Source organism: Lissotriton helveticus, chromosome 3_1, assembly GCF_964261635.1.
Source record: "Lissotriton helveticus chromosome 3_1, aLisHel1.1, whole genome shotgun sequence".
Taxonomy (NCBI): Eukaryota; Metazoa; Chordata; class Amphibia; order Caudata; family Salamandridae; genus Lissotriton; species Lissotriton helveticus.
The window spans coordinates 1,979,546,000-1,979,563,499 of NC_136061.1; the positions used below are offsets into that span (position 1 = coordinate 1,979,546,000).

The window sequence follows — 17,500 nt, forward strand, 5'->3', positions numbered from 1 at the left end:
ACACATACACACATATATACACATATACACACACATATATACACACATACACACACATATATACACACATATAAATACACATATACACACACACAAATATATATCGGCTTCATTGCGCCTGGAATTCCCCTGCGCGGTTCGGACGGCCCCCGGCAGTCCTCCGCACACGCCCACCGTGACGTCAGATGGCCGGGGGCCGTCCGACGCACCAAAGCCGGTAAATAATTATACATATACACACACACTTACTTTCAAGCCAGCCCTCTTCATCCACTGATCTGTTAACGCTTGAAACCCTATGTGTGGCACTGAAGCACTTTACTACATGGGCACCAAGCTACACCTTGTAGGGTGTGTGGATGGTGGGCAGGGACACTTAGCTTTAAACCTATGTGGGACATGTTCTCACATCATGCATGATGACCTCTGAGGTGGGCTTATTTTTTTATGGGACGCAGCGTTCTGCAGTGTGGTGGATAAAGGTGTCCGAGAGGTGAGCAGTTTATGACTTCAAGTAAGCTGGCAGCTTCGACTGTGGCAGACTGTACTTTGGGGGGGGGGGGGGGGTGTAGCAGACGAAACACACACACACACACACACCATGTATTCACAAACGCGCCCATACCCATTCACAAATTCATACATTTACAAATGCAAGCATACACCAAACATTCAAAAACATGGAACTTACCTGCCCTGCAACTCCCTGGCAGTAAAGCCTCAGAGGTTGCCGCCACTAGGGGAGGCAGCACTCCCTTGTCATAGAATGGGATGGGATCAGTTAGACTGCTGACCCCACCTCACTCTGTGACAAGATCTGGCAACGTTTAGCTCAGGCAGCCAGGAGCCTGCGTACTAAGCGCTTATCTAGCTCCTGGCTGCCTGACCTGAACAAGAGGAGCGTCTGTGAAACTGAACATTGGTTAGGCTGACAGACACTCTTTCTCCGGAAAAAGGTGAGGGGGAATGTCCCCCTAGCCTGTATGGACGGGCTGCAGCCGAGCTTTTCGCAGAGCTGCAGTTTGCTTTACTGGAGTTATTATCATAACAGTTAGCTGGTTACTGTACTGGGCTGTCCAACTTGATATTGTGCTTTAAGTAGGCATGGTTGGAGAGACAAGCCGTGGGGAGATCTGCTGGGATGCCCACTGCAGCGGAAGGCACCCCATTTCAGCCATAGGCTAACTTTGCTATAAGTGACAGGATTCTGCTCTTTCAGATGGAGGATTACCACAATTAGAGAACTTCCCTTAATAGTAGAGACTTTAGATATTTGCTTTGAGAGACCAAAAATAATTATTTTTACTTTTGGACTTTTATTTTTTTATATACGGGTCAGCCGCTCCACAAATGAAGTTTGACAAAAGACTAAACAAAACAATTACTGGTAAACTCAAAAAGCTGACAGCCATTGCCAGACCCATTGGCGTTGTCAATTATCGTTTCAGTAGATGTCACTGGATTCGCCTACGCCGGACACTCCAGCCTCAAAGGCTTTTATTTTCTTACCAAAAAGCCTACCGATGAACAACTAGCTTTGCTCCTCATATACCTCTTTTGTTCTATTTTGTATTCATACCTTTAGGTTTTTTCAAGTAGGCTGGAACTAGCCAACGTGAGATTGGGCAACGTCTTTTACAGATTAAGAATCACGACTATAACCTTAGAGTTTGTATTGAAAACTCTGCGCCCTTTTCTGAGCTTGTCCTTTTCGTTAGCATTTTAAAGATGCGGGCTGCAAAACTGTATTAGAACAAGCTTTCAACTTACCAGAGTTGCAGTCAAGCTGCTCCTTCTGTTAAACTCTACGAACCCCAGCATACCAATTTTACTGCACTGATAAAAACCTTTTAGACCTTGGGCAAAAACGTTCATCATGTTCGAGGAATGGAGCATTCTGTGGAAGTTTAGCAGGGGGATATTCGAAACACTCATATCAAAGCATTGGCCATTCTTAGCAGCTTAATTTCTAATACCGAGTCCGTTTGGTTCAAAGGAGGATAAAAATAGAAAAGCGAAGCGTTCAAATACACTATTAGTTAAATAACGTTACTGCCACCTGCTGGACAAAAGTAAAACCAGAAGAAAGTGCAGGAAGTTATACAAACTTATTTCAAATCACTGCGCATGTATTTATTGCTTCTTATTTATTATTTTAACTTGACAATAATGATACGTTGGTTTAAAAAAAAGAAACCTAATAACTAAATAGCTTGTAAAACAAGCATTTGCAATGCAATAGGTCTCGCATTATTAAAGTATGAGCTATTGGAATTGCTAATAATAATGCAACACCAATAGCTCAAACATTCAGTAATGTGAGACCTATTGCATTGCAAATGCTTTTTTTGTTGCTGTTTTATATAGCGCGAACTAGACCCAAAGGTATCGAAGGCGCTTTACATGTGCACCAGTTGCATTACAGACAGAATAGAAAGTAAACTTTTAAGAATTAGAAATGTGAATTTACAATCGTAAATCATGCAACTTCTTGGTGGAAGCCACAAATAAGCTGTAGAAAATGCAAAGCACTTAGAGGTTCAAACCAGGGCAAGTATTAATTACTAGTGTACGCACGTTAACACAAGTACTAGAAGTGTAGAGCTTCTAAGGCAACAAAGCACAGCCACCAAAAGGTTACACAAGTTTATGGTTGCACTTTATTTACAAGCCACGGTATCCTAAAACAGACTAACTGGTTAACAAGTGTTGGTATCAACAAACAAAAATTGAAAAAACGCTAGTCAAAGCAGAAGCCCTACATCCACTTGGAAAAGATCGTATCGCTTCCTCAAATCACAGAAGGAGAGAAGCTGTTAATAAATGTGGTTCTTTAGGCTCACACGAAAATAATCATTACCACTGCCAGCTTATATTAGAACATTACCCAGTCTACATCTAACTACAGGAGCATTAAAGGATGATCAAACTCTAAATCGTGCAAAACCGTCCCATGAAGATTGGAAGTAGAGATGGTGAACTCCAACTTACTTTCCTAGGACGGTCAAGCAACAAATGAAATCATGTTAAAAATGACTTGCAACAAAGCGAATAATGTTACTTCAACTTTTTCTTCATGCAGATCATTTACGAAATCCTAAACGTCTAACTGCAATTTATTATTTGATAGGTCAATGATCCTAGACCTACTTCTTACATAGAGGTTTGCAGCAATGTTGAAATTTCTTAAGTAGATTTTAACCAGGCTGTGTTGCTGGCACAAAATGTCTACTGGGAAGTATCTGTGGTGGGCACTGTGATTTATTTATCACAAACTAATGCACACCAACTGAATAACTAAGGTTACTCCCTTTAAGGTGCCTATCTCTCCATGTGTAGTGAGGTAGATAGGTCGAGGCTTACTCTAAGATAGTAAGAATTAGAGACTCCATTATGCTGTGAGATAAAATAGCACATAAGCTGAATGCGCAGTCAGAGTTAGAACTTTAAAGGAGGATGGTACTTTATTTACGAGTAGGTAAAACAGGGTACTTAAAACTAAGACACAAAAGAAACCATAAGATGCCATTGAAAATTGCGACTCCAAACTGTGCTTATAAGCGTTTACATGGTAGGCACTAGATAACTTACGATTGAGCCCTATGCAAATACTAGCCTGTGGGACAGCATTTGTGATGTACAAGCTCTTTGAAGCGTGTTGAGCTTACAAGGTAGAATTTCCACAGGTAACATGACAGAGGTGCCAAAAAGGGCAACCCGGATGATGGTGTGACCACAGTAAATTATTACAGGCAAGGCAAAAATTAAAGGGTGTGTTCCCATTGCTCCTCATTTTAATACAATCCTGTCCTGGACTTCTAGGTCCGTTTAAGCTCTAAAGCAGTAGTAGGCACTCAACGTCCTCACCTGCTTTAAGTAAGCATTTTTGTGTCTCCTTGTTCAGGTTTTCGACTTCTGTACTTCTGTAGCGAGACATCAAGAGCACAAAGAAACTGCCGATTCAGATGGCAGGGAGAAAAAAAATAACCTAAAATGGAATCTGTGCCCTGGTGCAAGGTGGGTTTCAGAGGTAGGAAGTCACCTCGAAACAGCTTCTTCGAAGAAAACTAACCTGCAATGTCAGACACTAAACCGAGCACAGCATGTGATCTACAGCAACACATGCTGCAAAGAATGTATTTGCTGTTACACATCAGGTCATTTGGTTCATGGCTCTGTGGCTCAGGTTGTAGAAATGGGTACGTTTCCCAACACATGTAGCGGAGTTTCAACCAGGTTACAGGCTGTTAGTCCAAAAGTCAAATTTTAAAATAACACAGCAAAACTCCATCAAAATCCACAGGACCACGGGGGCTGCAGAAAAGCGATACAACTATTCTAAATAATGTAGGAGACTGGCCCCAGTGATCGAGACTTGTGATATCTGTTCATACTTATAGTTTTTGCACAACATGTTATTTGAACTTATTTCAGATCATACAGACATCATTAACAAACGAGACTCCTCAAGAGCGTTAATGGTGATTAAACGCTGCATTAAAAAGCTTAAGCAAGCAACACCCGCTGATAAGAGAGTGCAGAAGGATTTGAACAAATGGAGAATTTTTGGATGTACCGAGACGACTACCGGAAGATTCGGTAAGGGCATGTTGACCATCTAATTTAGGGGCTGTTTAGCATTGGCACAAAATGTTAATAGCAAGGGGAACTTTGACAGGGGAACCTCGTTTTGATGCTCTTTAATAAAAAGGAACAGCCTATCCACGCAACAAGGTTGGGTTGGGAGAAAAATAAGCCCAGCACCAAAATAAAAGTGGCCCATTAGTACATCTTGTGGCTGAATCAGTGGCCCACACTTGCAATGGGGATGGTTTTGAATTTGTAAGGACATGTTGTATAGGTATTTGAACAGACTGCATGGATCTGTGTTTGTTGCAAGAAATGGATGTATGTGCTAATAATGGAAATTAACAGTAAAAACAGTTCCAAAACAACATAAAATAGTCAAACAAACTGTCAAAACACAGACTCGCACACCGGCGTCTCAGACCAGCCCCTCTGGCACTGCCAGACTGCCGTAGTCCAGTCCGTCCCTGTTGCGCACTAGCAATGCTTTTTATCACAGGAAGTGACAGATTAGGGTTTTCCCATAAATCAATGTGCGATGTTTAAAGAACAAAACCCCTCTATCCGCTCGTTTTCCACCGAAGTCTTCTTTGTGAGGACAAGGGCTTGAAACCCTGCTGGGCGTGCGCACGGCTGGTGTCGACACGTGGAGCGCTCCAGAGCCTGTGTCACAGACAGTCTGTAGCATATTGATGGCTTTGCAGCTCTTATTGTACCCAAGGGAGCCTCAGGACTAGTGTCTGGAAAGGGCATATTGAATCGCGCGTTGCAGTCAGCTAATGTGATGCACTGGAGCTGACTTAATTATAGAACCGTAACGAAAAATTTATCTGAGATCTCAGTTACTGTGCAGCAAAAAAAATCTTGGCGATAAAAAAAGTTTTAGACAAGAAACACAAAACAATTCGTAAAACAAAGCACAATTCCTTCTCGAGAGAAAACCACAGTCCGTCCCAAACAGGAAAACAAAAGCCCTTCCATCCAAATTAAAAGCAATTTAAGCCAAGGAACACAAAACACATTGTATAATAAAGCACAATCTTTTGGAAGAAAAAAACATGGTCCGTTTCAAGTATTTGCAATGGGGGGGGATGGACATGCGAGGGCGAGGAGGCACGGACAACAGGAGGGAGGGCGGGGGGAGAGAAGGCACGACAATGGGAGGGAGAGAATGGGTAAAAAAGGCGCCAAAGCATGTCGTGCCTGAGGAGGAGAACCTCATTAAATGCGATCTCTTTTGCGGCCGCTTTGATGGTCTCAGTGGCCGCGCGGCTCACTGAGAACATCAAAGCAGCCGAGAAATTGATCCCAAAGGCTACAGGCGGACAAATGGTGTGCGCCCGGCGCACATGCACTGTGCCCGATCCGCCTGCAGACTTTGGGAGCATTTTTAAAAGCCCCTTACTTAATTCTCGAAAAGCATCGCTTACGCGATGCCTATAGCGAGACCTAAAAATGACTCCTGGTAATCTATACTCTTCCCTTATTGAGATATTACATATTCATATTGCATGCAAATTGGGCACACGCGGTCATTACCCAAAGCTGACCACTAACATATAAAAGAAGCAGTAGGTAAGGTCCCTAATCTGAACTTTATATAAAGAAATTTGGCTGAGGGAGATTGTATCAGGTCCATATAGTCTTCAAAATTATAGTCAATTCAACCGACCCAAAGTGCACGCCGAATCTCGCTGGTTGTTAAGGCAATACCAAAACCTTTTCTTCACTAAACAGTGTGCTCCCGCCGAGAAAATGTCCACATCGGAGAAATAGTTTGACAGGCCAAGGTCTACAAGTGAATGCCATAGCACGACCAGAGAATTTTACTCGCATTTCGCCTCCCTATCACATCACACAGACTCTCCCTGTAGGACACCAAGTCTTTACTAGTTCACACCCAAACCAAGTACAGGATTGGCCTCAATCTCACGTGGTCAGCAAAAGATTTCATGGACAAATCAAATCTCAAAGGGAGCAGAGGAGTACTGTGACTTTTCATAGTCTTTATACAGGATTCTTCATATGCACTCAAGGCAGAGCAAAAACTCCTATCTAATAAAGAAAGCAGTTGCGTCCATGTCATTAGGACAATGCTTTGGAAGCAGATAATACAAGCTATCACAATAAAACCAGTTAACATTTGTTGTCACAATAAAAATCAAATCCCCAAAAAAGGGCTCCTTTGAAGTGTGTGTTGCATAGATAAACAAAGCTACAAATGGCAATAGATTAAACATGGAGGGCAGGAAACAAGAAAAAAATAAAAGTAGTGCCTCAAACACAGCACAATTAGCAGAGGGACAGCAATCAAGCTGAAGCAATCAGTACCTGGTCCATGCTCCAGTGGAAAAAAAGAGGAAGTGAAACCAGCATGCGCTGGCCAATTAAAAGGCAGCAAATAAAAGTGACAATGAAGCCAACAAATGTTGAGCAACGTGCAGGCTCCAAGCCCCTTGTCATACATAATGTGTCTCGCAAGCAAGGGCACATGCGCTGTCACTGGTAAGACCTAAACAGCAGCTGTTATAAGATTTCTTATTCATATAATCCATGTACTTGGAAGACGTACAGCAAAACATGAACAAATATTTTAAGATCTACAATTGTCCATTTCCTTAATAACTCTTAAAAATGGGAACTTGCATCAAACTCACAACTATGATAAAGGCATAGAAATACGTTGATTTATAGAGGATGAAACATTTTTTAAGACTGAGCCAAGTTTAGAAGTGTTGTCATTTGTGTTCCACAGCAGACTAGAATACATCTTCACCAATAACACAGGAGATTGCCACAATCAAGGACAAAGATAAAAAAATACTCCACCTATCAATCACACTAACCTTGATTTCTGTATTTGCTGAGCCCCAGCTCAGGGTTCACTTGTGGCCTGGAAGTTTGGATGGGCCACTGAGGACACGCCACATTCCCGAATCGACCTTCACTATGAGATGCTAGAGGGCTTAAGGCGTTAGACAGAGCCATATGATGCTCTGTCCTGGAGATCCCGCTGGTGGACCTACCTACCTATAGAGTGGCCTTTCTGGCACCATGTTCCTTACCTATGGCTATAGGGCTGTTGGAGCAGCCATGCGGAATTTATGGGCCGGAGGTCAGACGGAACCTAGGATGCATGAGTTGCTGCAGGTTATTGTAACCTTAGGTAGGGGCGTAGACTGGTCTCATGGCTTTATCAGTCTGCATTAGCAATGATCATGGATGACTAGGTGAGTAGACGCAAGTGGTGGGAGGCTACCTGGGCAGAAGGCTCCAGGATACGGAATGGAGAATGGTGATAGAACAAGTACACAAAGGTCTCAAGGAATACTTGGTTTAAATGTGCGCCATTAACTACATACATATCACCTATTTGGCCTTCCCTCCCCCCACAGGATTAATGTCATATACAGTCGGACCACATGCAGTGCCTCTGATGTACCCGGAGAGATTCTGGGTTTTTGCATATGGTCTGGGAATGCCACATGATATAGCAATTCTGGAAAGACAGGATAGCTGAGGTGGAGTGCTGGGTAGGGGAGATGCAGAATCAATTGCCATCTGTCTGCTGGGTGTCTACTCCCTTAGTAGGCTGCATAAAGTGGGTGATAGGTGCCTTGATTTAGCAATGGCTTTGGCGACAAGGAACATTGCCCAGCAATGGAGGTCATGAGGCAGACCCCCGCATACTTGCTGGTGCGCAACCCTGGGGCAGTGGGTCAGGGTGGAGGCTGCAGTACTGTGCCATGAAAAAAGGCAAGGGGTGCCGAGACAGTCTATTGCAGGTCTAAGGATTGAGGTGTTTTAGGCATTTCTTACCACCGACTGGTAGGCGGCCCGTACCGCTGACCATTATAGTGCCTGAGGCACGAGGAAGGGCGAACTAACACTGGGAATGTATGTATGCATGGATACTAGTAATACCAGGTCAATGACACGATGTGGGGAGTCATGGTATGGTCCAGAATGGCCCTCACCCTGGTATCCTCAAGTGAGTTTAGATGTTTATGTCCACCATGTTTGCTGAGTTAAGTGTGCGAATGGAAACAAGACCTGAAGAAACATGCCTGATGGTGAGGAGTCATGGTTTGTACGTTAATCTTTGTACTTCCTTTTTATTGCTGTTCGGGGACGGGATGAGCGGTGCTACCCAATCCGTAATGAATCGGCACATGATGATGTGTTGCTACTATTGTGACCCAGGGATGGAATGCGTTAAATGTACTATACTAATCCTTAGGATTTGGCAGAGGGTAGACATTTTAACAAGTCTTTCATAATTGAAAAATCCTGTACATGTTTGGTGGGGTGTGTCGATTTGACTGGTCACTCTATTGACTGAAAGACTCCAAGAAATGTATAAATAAAAAATAAACCTTGATTTCTTTGAGAAGGCTTTCTCGAGAAGCACATTTTCTAGTTCTTTCCTGATTCTCAGGAATTTTGCTGACCTGCTAGGTAACACTTTCACCTGATAGAGTTGAGCACAATAGGCATTCACGGTCCTACTAATATGGGTATTTCATCTCACTTTCTGTTAGATTAGGTCTAATCTCTTATAGGCTTAACGCAGTGAGATACCAATTTCTGAAGGCCATAGGAGTCTTTCCTCACATGTCAGCATGAACAGGCCACAGCACTCCAAGGTGAGTTGTGTTCTACAACAATGAAGTCAGTTTTAATCTGGATAATGTACATTTTCCAGACATGCTTCTTTTGGTGGACTGTAGAGATGCTGTTGCAATAATTCAATAATGGACGGATTAGAGCACTGATAAGATCTAGGTTTTTATGTAAAAAGAACAGTGGGAGGTTCTTCTTGGGCAGGTTAAGTTGGCGATTTATGTCCTTTTCTAGTACGTTTGCTATGAGGGATAACATTTCAGACTCAAAACTCTTCACATAGTTTGTGATAGAGAAGAGGAATTCCCAAGAGAACATGGCTTTGTTAATGGAAGGGAGATGTTTGTTAAACCTCCGACTAGAACCATCTAACTGGGACCAACGTAAGCATATAAAGCTTTTATTCATCATAAGACATTTCCTCCAGCAGAGGTAATATAACATAACATTACAGTGAAGCACTTCTGAAATATTTTTTCATGCTTAAAGTGAGTAACCACATTGATGGCAACGTGCCCGCTGTACTAGGATGCATAGAAGCTAGGTACACAGCTAAGCCTTACATTCCTACAGATGGGCAGAGAAAGGTTAACTACAGCAGAAATTATCCTTAATCCACCACTCGCTACTTGTATCCACCACTGTAACAATTTCAGGAATTATTCATTTATGTACATGCTTATTATCATAATGGGTCAAAAATCAAATCCTAAAAAGAGGTCTGTGTGTGCAGCTTAACATGCTTTGAGTTCAGGGTAATTTAACCACTTCCTTCATCTTATCTTCTATAAAAAAAAATTGGAAGACCTTCTCTTTTCAAGGAACTGCTATATGTTTCAACGAGCCGCAGGTGAAAATGTTAGGAGTGGAGCTATTGTGACAAGACAAGCTAGTGCTTGCAGAAGATTTAGACAATCTGACTTGTTGGGAGCCTATCTGAAAGGTAAATGTTTACATATGAGGTTACATTAGATGGTAGACAAAAAAATGTACTGGACTGTGTTCTCAGAGCTAATTAAGTGGGACTTGAGTATCTGAAATGAAGGCGGGGTTGGGATCAGCGATTATAGGACTTGAAATAATATTCCCTAACAGGAGTTCAACTATTGAAACATGGTGAATGCATAGGGTTGCTTGTGAGCTGTGATATATATATATATATATATATATATATATATATATATTAAACTCACCCTAACCTGTGCTTAGCTAAGTGCGCATGACAATAAGTGGATTAGATTTAAATACTTCTGAGAGCTTTGCATTAGGACCTGTTAATAACAGAACTACCTTGCCTGCTGCTGATGAAATGAGGAAGACTGACTGTAAAGTTGTTGGAGTAATGCCGCTTGCTCATAGTGTTAATGAAGGATTTTGCATTTTGCAAGGGAAGTCCGAAACATGTTTTTTTTAATATCAAGCATTTGGGTTATGTGGGTAATGTGAATTTCACCTCTTGAAGCTAGCATTTAAGGTTGAGAGTTATGGGGAGGAGAATGTAACCACACCAAATATCCTGGAAACCAGGTCCTAGTATTCAAACAAGATCACCATTGATATTAGGAGGACCTGGCTCTCAAACTTGCATCTGGTAGTTACGAAGAGCCATAGAATGCATTTCAATGGGCTAGTATTTATTTTATAATAGCGCACATGGCTTCTTGTACAGGTAGCAGTTCCAGTCTAGGGCTGGATATTAGTGAGCAGCGAAAATACATTTCAAATATAAGAAAATCATAAACCTGTGTAACAATGTCTCAGAACAAAGTATTTTTGACACCCTTGTTCCTTTACCACTCTATATGAAGACCGACAAGTTTTTGAGATGTCTTATCTTAGGTGTAGGATGCTTGAGAAATAATGGTCAAGTTCACGCTACATAAAACTCTACAAATAAAAAAGAAATGTATGTGGTACAAAAATAATATTTTTGACCATGCAGGTAATTTGTAGTTTATTATAGGAAAGGACCTCTTTTATGATATCCTCCCTACACATATTTTTGGAATTCTGCTGCTGGATTTTCCAACTCTAGTGCACAGGGCCTTGCTGTCGAGGTCCCACGGCATGTTCTCCGACACCCAAAGTATGTGTACAATTGGCTAATACCAGATTGGCCTATTTAACTTACTAGTAAGTTAAATACCACTAGTGGACTTGATCATTTAATTGTGCCCCCACTACAGTGACAAAGGTGAAAACGTGTCTCTAGGCTTGTCACTGCAGCCTAGTTAGTCGACATTAAACTGCCAACTTGACATGGCAAAATAAACCCTTTTGTCAGGCCAAAACCTTCCTTGTTGATATTAATAGGCCACCTTTAAGGAAGACCTTGCTAGCTCACCAGGCAGGGTGATATGCCAAGAAAAGATGCTTACTGGGTAAGTAACATTTTACATTCGAGGGATGTGAGCTGTAGATCACATGCTCTGCATAGACTGCATAGACAGCAGTATTCTCCCAAAGCGGTGGCTTACCTGCAGCTGTTGCAGTTGTTTGAAAAAGTGTTTTAAGTACTGCCCAGCTTGTTGCCTCGCTAACACATCTACACAATAGTGTTTGGTGAATGTTTGCGGTGTAGACCATGTTGCTGCCTTACAGATGTCAGCTAAGGGGACATTCCCTAAGAAGGGCATGGTAGCCCCTATTTGACAATATTCTTTTTGCTTTTGTATAACATGTTTGTATACATTTAACAAACCATCTTGCAATACCTGATTTAGAAATGGAATTGCCTTAGTTTGGTGGAGAAAAAGCAACAAAGAACTGCTTTGTTTTACGAAAAACTTTAGTTCTTTCTACATAATATAATGGAGCTCTTCTAACATCAAGTGTGTGTGTATAGCTTGTTCTGCTACAGAATCAGGTTGAGGAAATAACCCAGGTAACTCAACTGATTGATTGATGTGAAAAGTGGAAACCACTTTTGGAAGAAATTTGGGATTGGTTCGAAGAACCACCTTGTCTTTGTGAAGTTGAAAGAAAGGCTCTTTTATAGTTAGTGCCTGGAGTTCACTAACTCTCCTTAAGGAAGCGACTGCAATAAGAAAAGCAACCTTCCATGAGAGAAATTGTAGTTGACACTAATGCATTGGTTTACAAGTAGGTCCCATTATCCTTGTAAGTATATGCTCAAGTTCCATGCAGGAGGAGCTCTGGGCTGTATTACTCTTTTTAGCCCTTCCATAAAGGCTTTAATCACTGGTACTCTGAATAGAGATAAGTGTTGATTGTTTTGTAAATATGCAGCTACTGCTGCTATTTGCAATTGAATGGATGTATAAGCTAATCCATTTTTCTGTAAGTGTAATAGATAACAGATGATGTTTTGTACTGGAGCATCAAGGGGATTGATATAGTTATTGTTACAATATATAACAAAACGTTTCCACTTTTCTGCATAAAATGCCCTAGTAAAAGGTCTACTAGGCTCCTTTAGGATATTCATACAGTCTGGTGGTAATTGTAAATAACCAAACTCTATGACTTCAGGAGCCAAATCGCAAGGTTGAGTTCCTTGGGACTTGGATTTCTACATCGCTCTGAGTGGGGAGACTGGAGTTGAGATTCAGCTTTCGGTGGTGAACTAGGGTTGACGTGCCCATGTGGGAGCTATGAGAATCAGTGTGAGGAATGTTTGCCTGAGCTTCTGAACTACCAGCGGAATGAATTGGAGAGGCGGAAAAGCATAGGCAAATATCCCTGACCAGTTCATCCATACGGCATTGCCTTTGGAGAGCGGGAGAGGGAACCTGGAGGGGAAGTTTGTGCATTTTGAGCTGTGGCGAACAGGTCTATGTGAGGAAGTCCCCATTCCTGAAAGGAGGGAAGAAGCATTTGGGGATGAAGTTCCCACTCGTGGATTTGCGTTTCCGTCTGCTGAGATGGTCTGCAAGTTGATGGTATACCCCTGCTAGGAGATACATTTTGTGATGTATGGCCCATTTCCAAATGGTTTGTGCTAGGCGTGACAGTTGAAGAGTGTCACCTGCACCCCTGTTTTTGTATGCTGTACAAAGCGGTCATGTTGTATCTGCGGACGAAGACAGTTTTGCCTATAAGGTGAGTTTGAATGGCTTTGAGTACTAGAAACACTGCTAGTAGCTCTAGGTGATTAAAGTACAGGAACCTACATATCAGAGTCCATAATCCTTCGATTGTGTGAGTCTGTAGGTGAGCGCTCCAACCAGTGAGCGATGAGTCTGCTGTTAGCACGGTCTGTGGAGCAGGGTCGACAAAGGGCCGCCCTTTGGATACATTTTGTGGGTTCCACCACTGCAGAGAGCGATGGGTGCGGCCATCCACCAACACTAGATCGGTTAACTGACCCTGCGATTGGTTCCACTGATTTGCTAAGCATTCTTTAAGGAGATGCATGTTAAGTCTTGCGTGGGGAACAATTATAATGCAAGACACCATCATGCCTCGCAGTTTCATGTAGTTTCATGCAGACTCTTGCTGGTAATGATTGGTTGGGCTGAAATGGAGTGAGAAGGGACTAAATACTGTGAATCCTAGCTGTATTGGGAGAGGCTAGATCTATATGAGCATCTATCGTGTCTTACAGATACGTTTGTGTGTGGAAGGCTGTAGATGAGACTTCAACGCATATACTGTAAACTCTAGTTGGTGAAGTAAGTGAATAATGGTTTGAGAATGTTGGAAACACATTTGGTAAGTACTGGCTTTGATGAGGCAGTCGTTCAGGTATGGGAAGACATCGATTTGTTGTCTCCTCAGATGAGCTGAGACTACTGCCAGACATTTGGTAAATAACCCGGAAGCAGTGGGGACTCCAAACGGTAGTAATTTGAATTGGTAATGATGGCCTGCTATGATGAATCGGAGGTATTTGCAATGAGAGGGGTGAATTGGAATGTGGAAATATGAGTCTTTAAAGTCTAGAGTAGACATAAAATCGCCCTGCTGTAGAAGCGGGAGCACTTGTTGAAGTGTTACCATGTGGAAATCCTCTGACAGTATGCAGATGTTTAGTTCTCGGAGATCTAGAATAGGTCTCAAGGAGCCGTCCTTTTTGGTGATGAGAAAGTACAGGGAGTACATGCCTGGACTTCTTGCTGAAGTAGATGTAAATGTTCTGGTGACATTTTGTGAGAACGTATGTTTGGAGGATTATTGATAAACTCCAGGCAATAACCATGTTGGATAATTCCTAAAACTAATTTGTCTGTAGTGATGATTGCCAAATGGGGATGAATTGTAAAAGACGTTCCCCAACAGGTGTTTAATGATCGTAGGGGAAGTGTAGGCAAGTCACTGCTTGTTGGGGAGGTGGAATTACGTGTTGGGGAACCCTTGCCTCGACCTTTGTTGTTGTTACCTATATAGCCTCCTCTAAAGAAACCCATTGTAGAGGAAGATTGACTGTTGCCTTTGTAAGAGGTGGCAGCATTGTCGGAGGATATGGATTTTGACCCTCAATGGTAGAAGGAGCGACAAAAGGAGCCCCGATTAGAGGGAGACGGCAAAGCTCCCATAGACGTGGCTACCTCGGTCTTTTTTTCTAAAGACTTTTCTACTTCGGGCCCAAAGAGATTTTCCTTGTCAAAAGGAATAAAGTAAATAGACTGTTGTACTTCTGGTTTGAAACCAGAAATCCTCAACCATGCATGTCTTCTTAGTAACACACTAGTGTTGATCTCTCTAGCTGCAGTATCTAAAGCGCATCTTATTAAGGAGTTGGATAGGAGCTTCTCTTCCTGGACTAAATCCTGGGCTTTTGCTTTGTGCTCATCTGGGAGGTGTTGTAGCAACTGCTCCATTCGTCACAGTGTGCCTATCATATCTGGCTAGCAGGGACTGGGTGTTGGCAATGTGCCAATGATTTGCTGCTTGGTGGCTACTCGTTTACCTGTAGTCTGTGAATTGGCCCGTTTACTGGAATTAGAGACCAAAGAGTTTAGTGGTAACTGTCCTTAAATAAAGACTGGGTCTGAGGCAGCAGATTTATATTTTTTATAAATCCTGGGGGTGAGAATGCGAGCCCGCACTAGATCTTTAAAGATGTTGTTGGCATGTCTCATCATGCCTTTAAGCACAGGTAGAGTGTTACTATCCCTTTGTATGGTACTGAATGTTTCAAATAGGAAATCTTCCTCTAAAGATTCCTTGTGTAACGGTACCCCAATATATATTGCAGCGCTAGCTAGTAATTCTAGATATCGTACATAGTCTTCCGGAGGGTAAGGCTTTGCAGTGTAAAGATCTGGGTCGTTATCTGTAGGTGAATCTGTGTGATAAACCTTCCAGGGGTCTATAGGTAAAATATTGTGCCCCCCAATCTCCATCATTATCGTCAGGTGGTGATGGTGGTGGAGAGTTAGTTGGTGTAATCAGTAAATGACGCAAGGGTGGAGAGGATGGTGTGGGGGAACGTGGTAAAAGAGGAGGAGGGGAAGGGTTAGTACCCACATTCTTCCTCTTGAAAGGAATAAAGAAAGTTGCGTCCTCTTACTTAGGTTTGCGTTCTGAGGTGACTTAGAAAGAACATGTCCTGTATCTGGATTTTTAAAAAAGTTTCTTTGTTTTTGGGTCCGATTTGGGTGTTGAGGCGTCGAAAATCGGATCCCGCAGCTTTGGAGGAACAGGTGTAGGTTTTGGCTCCGGGGTAGAATCACTTTTTGGCGCTGAATGTTTTAGTGCCGAAGGAGGCTTGGTTTTTAGTGTCAACGATTTCGGCTCTAAAGCGGTTCTGGCCTAGAGGCTGAAGGTTTCATCTTAGTGTCAGATTTCGGCCAACTCAATTTAGAGCTGGAAGGCTTAGAGACGTGTTTCGGTGCTGTGCCGGAAGGCGGGACATCAAAAATATGTTGTCGGTGCCGACCGTGGCCCGAAGGCAAGGGTGGGACCTAAGCCTTTTGTTTTGGCTGAGTTGGAGTTTCGGTCAAGGAGCGTTCGGTACTCGCGGTACGTTGACCTTGTGGCAAGTATTCGTCCAACTTGGAGGCCGATTCTGGAATTGAGAAGAGTTCCTCTTGTTCTTCCTCGGCCCCTTGGGTGTCAAATTCGTGCTCGCATCCTTTGCCGAAGATGTCTGGCATGTATGTGACGTTTTGACTCTGCATTTCGCGACATCAAGCCCGCCGATCACGAAGCCCTCATCGCAGTCCTGCTCGTTGTGCTCCGGAGGCAAGCAAAAGTGGCACACTTCATGCAAGTTGGTGCGCGTGTACTTGGGGAAGCACTGAAGGCAGAATTTGAATTTGTCACCCCGAGTGGGACGGGTATGCTCAGACGTGAGTCCCGTGCTCTCCATGCCACTGGAATCAAGCTATCCAGGCTGAAGAGGGCTGAAAGCCCGAAACCGGTCCTTGGATGCTTGTTTCCAGTCCAGGGAGGACCTGGCTTGGCAGTTCGGGCTGGACTGTTCCCATGGGGCACAGGGTCAAGACTGATTTGCATATAGCTGGGTTCAAACTGGAAAGGCATGGTGAGCAAAAAAAACGATGGATTTAGGCCCAGATCTCTGTACTGAGGTGAATGTATGACATTGTTCTGCATTCTGTCCATCACCTGTTGTTTAGAATTTGAATGGTGGCCATTCCATAGACTGCGAAGTGGACCGACGCGGTTAGGCCGGACAGCCTTTCCAAGATCTTCGATCGAAATAGAATTTTCCCCAACAGATACGATACGCAGAGAAGAGGGATACGTGTTCAAAACAATACAGACGTGGGTAGAGTGGATTGCGCACAGAGGGGAACCCGAAGAATGGCTTCGAACAGGAGCGCAGCAATACATGTCCTAACACGATCAGGTCTCGAAAAATCCACTAGCCCGCTCACATTTGCGAACTCGATTCAATTAGGGCAAGCTATTTTAGGTCCTACTCGCACTTTCGGCGAGTAGGAAGACAAACTGACTTTTGACCTCGGTCACTGAAAGCAGAGAAAATGTGCCAAAATAGCAAGATTTAAAAGCATCTTCATTGCTCACAAAGTGAATGAGCAATAAAAATACCTTTAAATCTTAACTTGTAGCATTTGCTTGCTACCAGAAACTGAGGTCAAATGCATTTCAATTAGGTCAAGTAAATTTTTTAGGCAGGTCTAATAAAAAGTAAAATATTTTTAAAGCCCTGCCCCATGGCAGAAAAATACAATCTATCAATGGAGTTGATGCCCATGTGCACTATCACCGAAAGGAGGAGTCGCCTACCTCGTGAATGGAAAGACTTCTTCAAAGAAAAACAACTTGCAAACATCCGGACCCAACACTAGAAGGCAGGAGTATGGAAAGCATGTGATCTGCAGCTCACATGCCTCGAAAA

The 17,500-nt window shown here is 42.9% G+C and overlaps 1 protein-coding gene across 4 annotated transcripts in view; it reads right to left on the bottom strand.

Moving 5' to 3' along the window:
* ASB7 (ankyrin repeat and SOCS box containing 7) overlaps positions 1–17,500 on the bottom strand; it is a 313,217-nt gene that overhangs the window by 138,868 nt on the left and 156,849 nt on the right. The gene's annotated exons all lie outside the window — the stretch shown is intronic.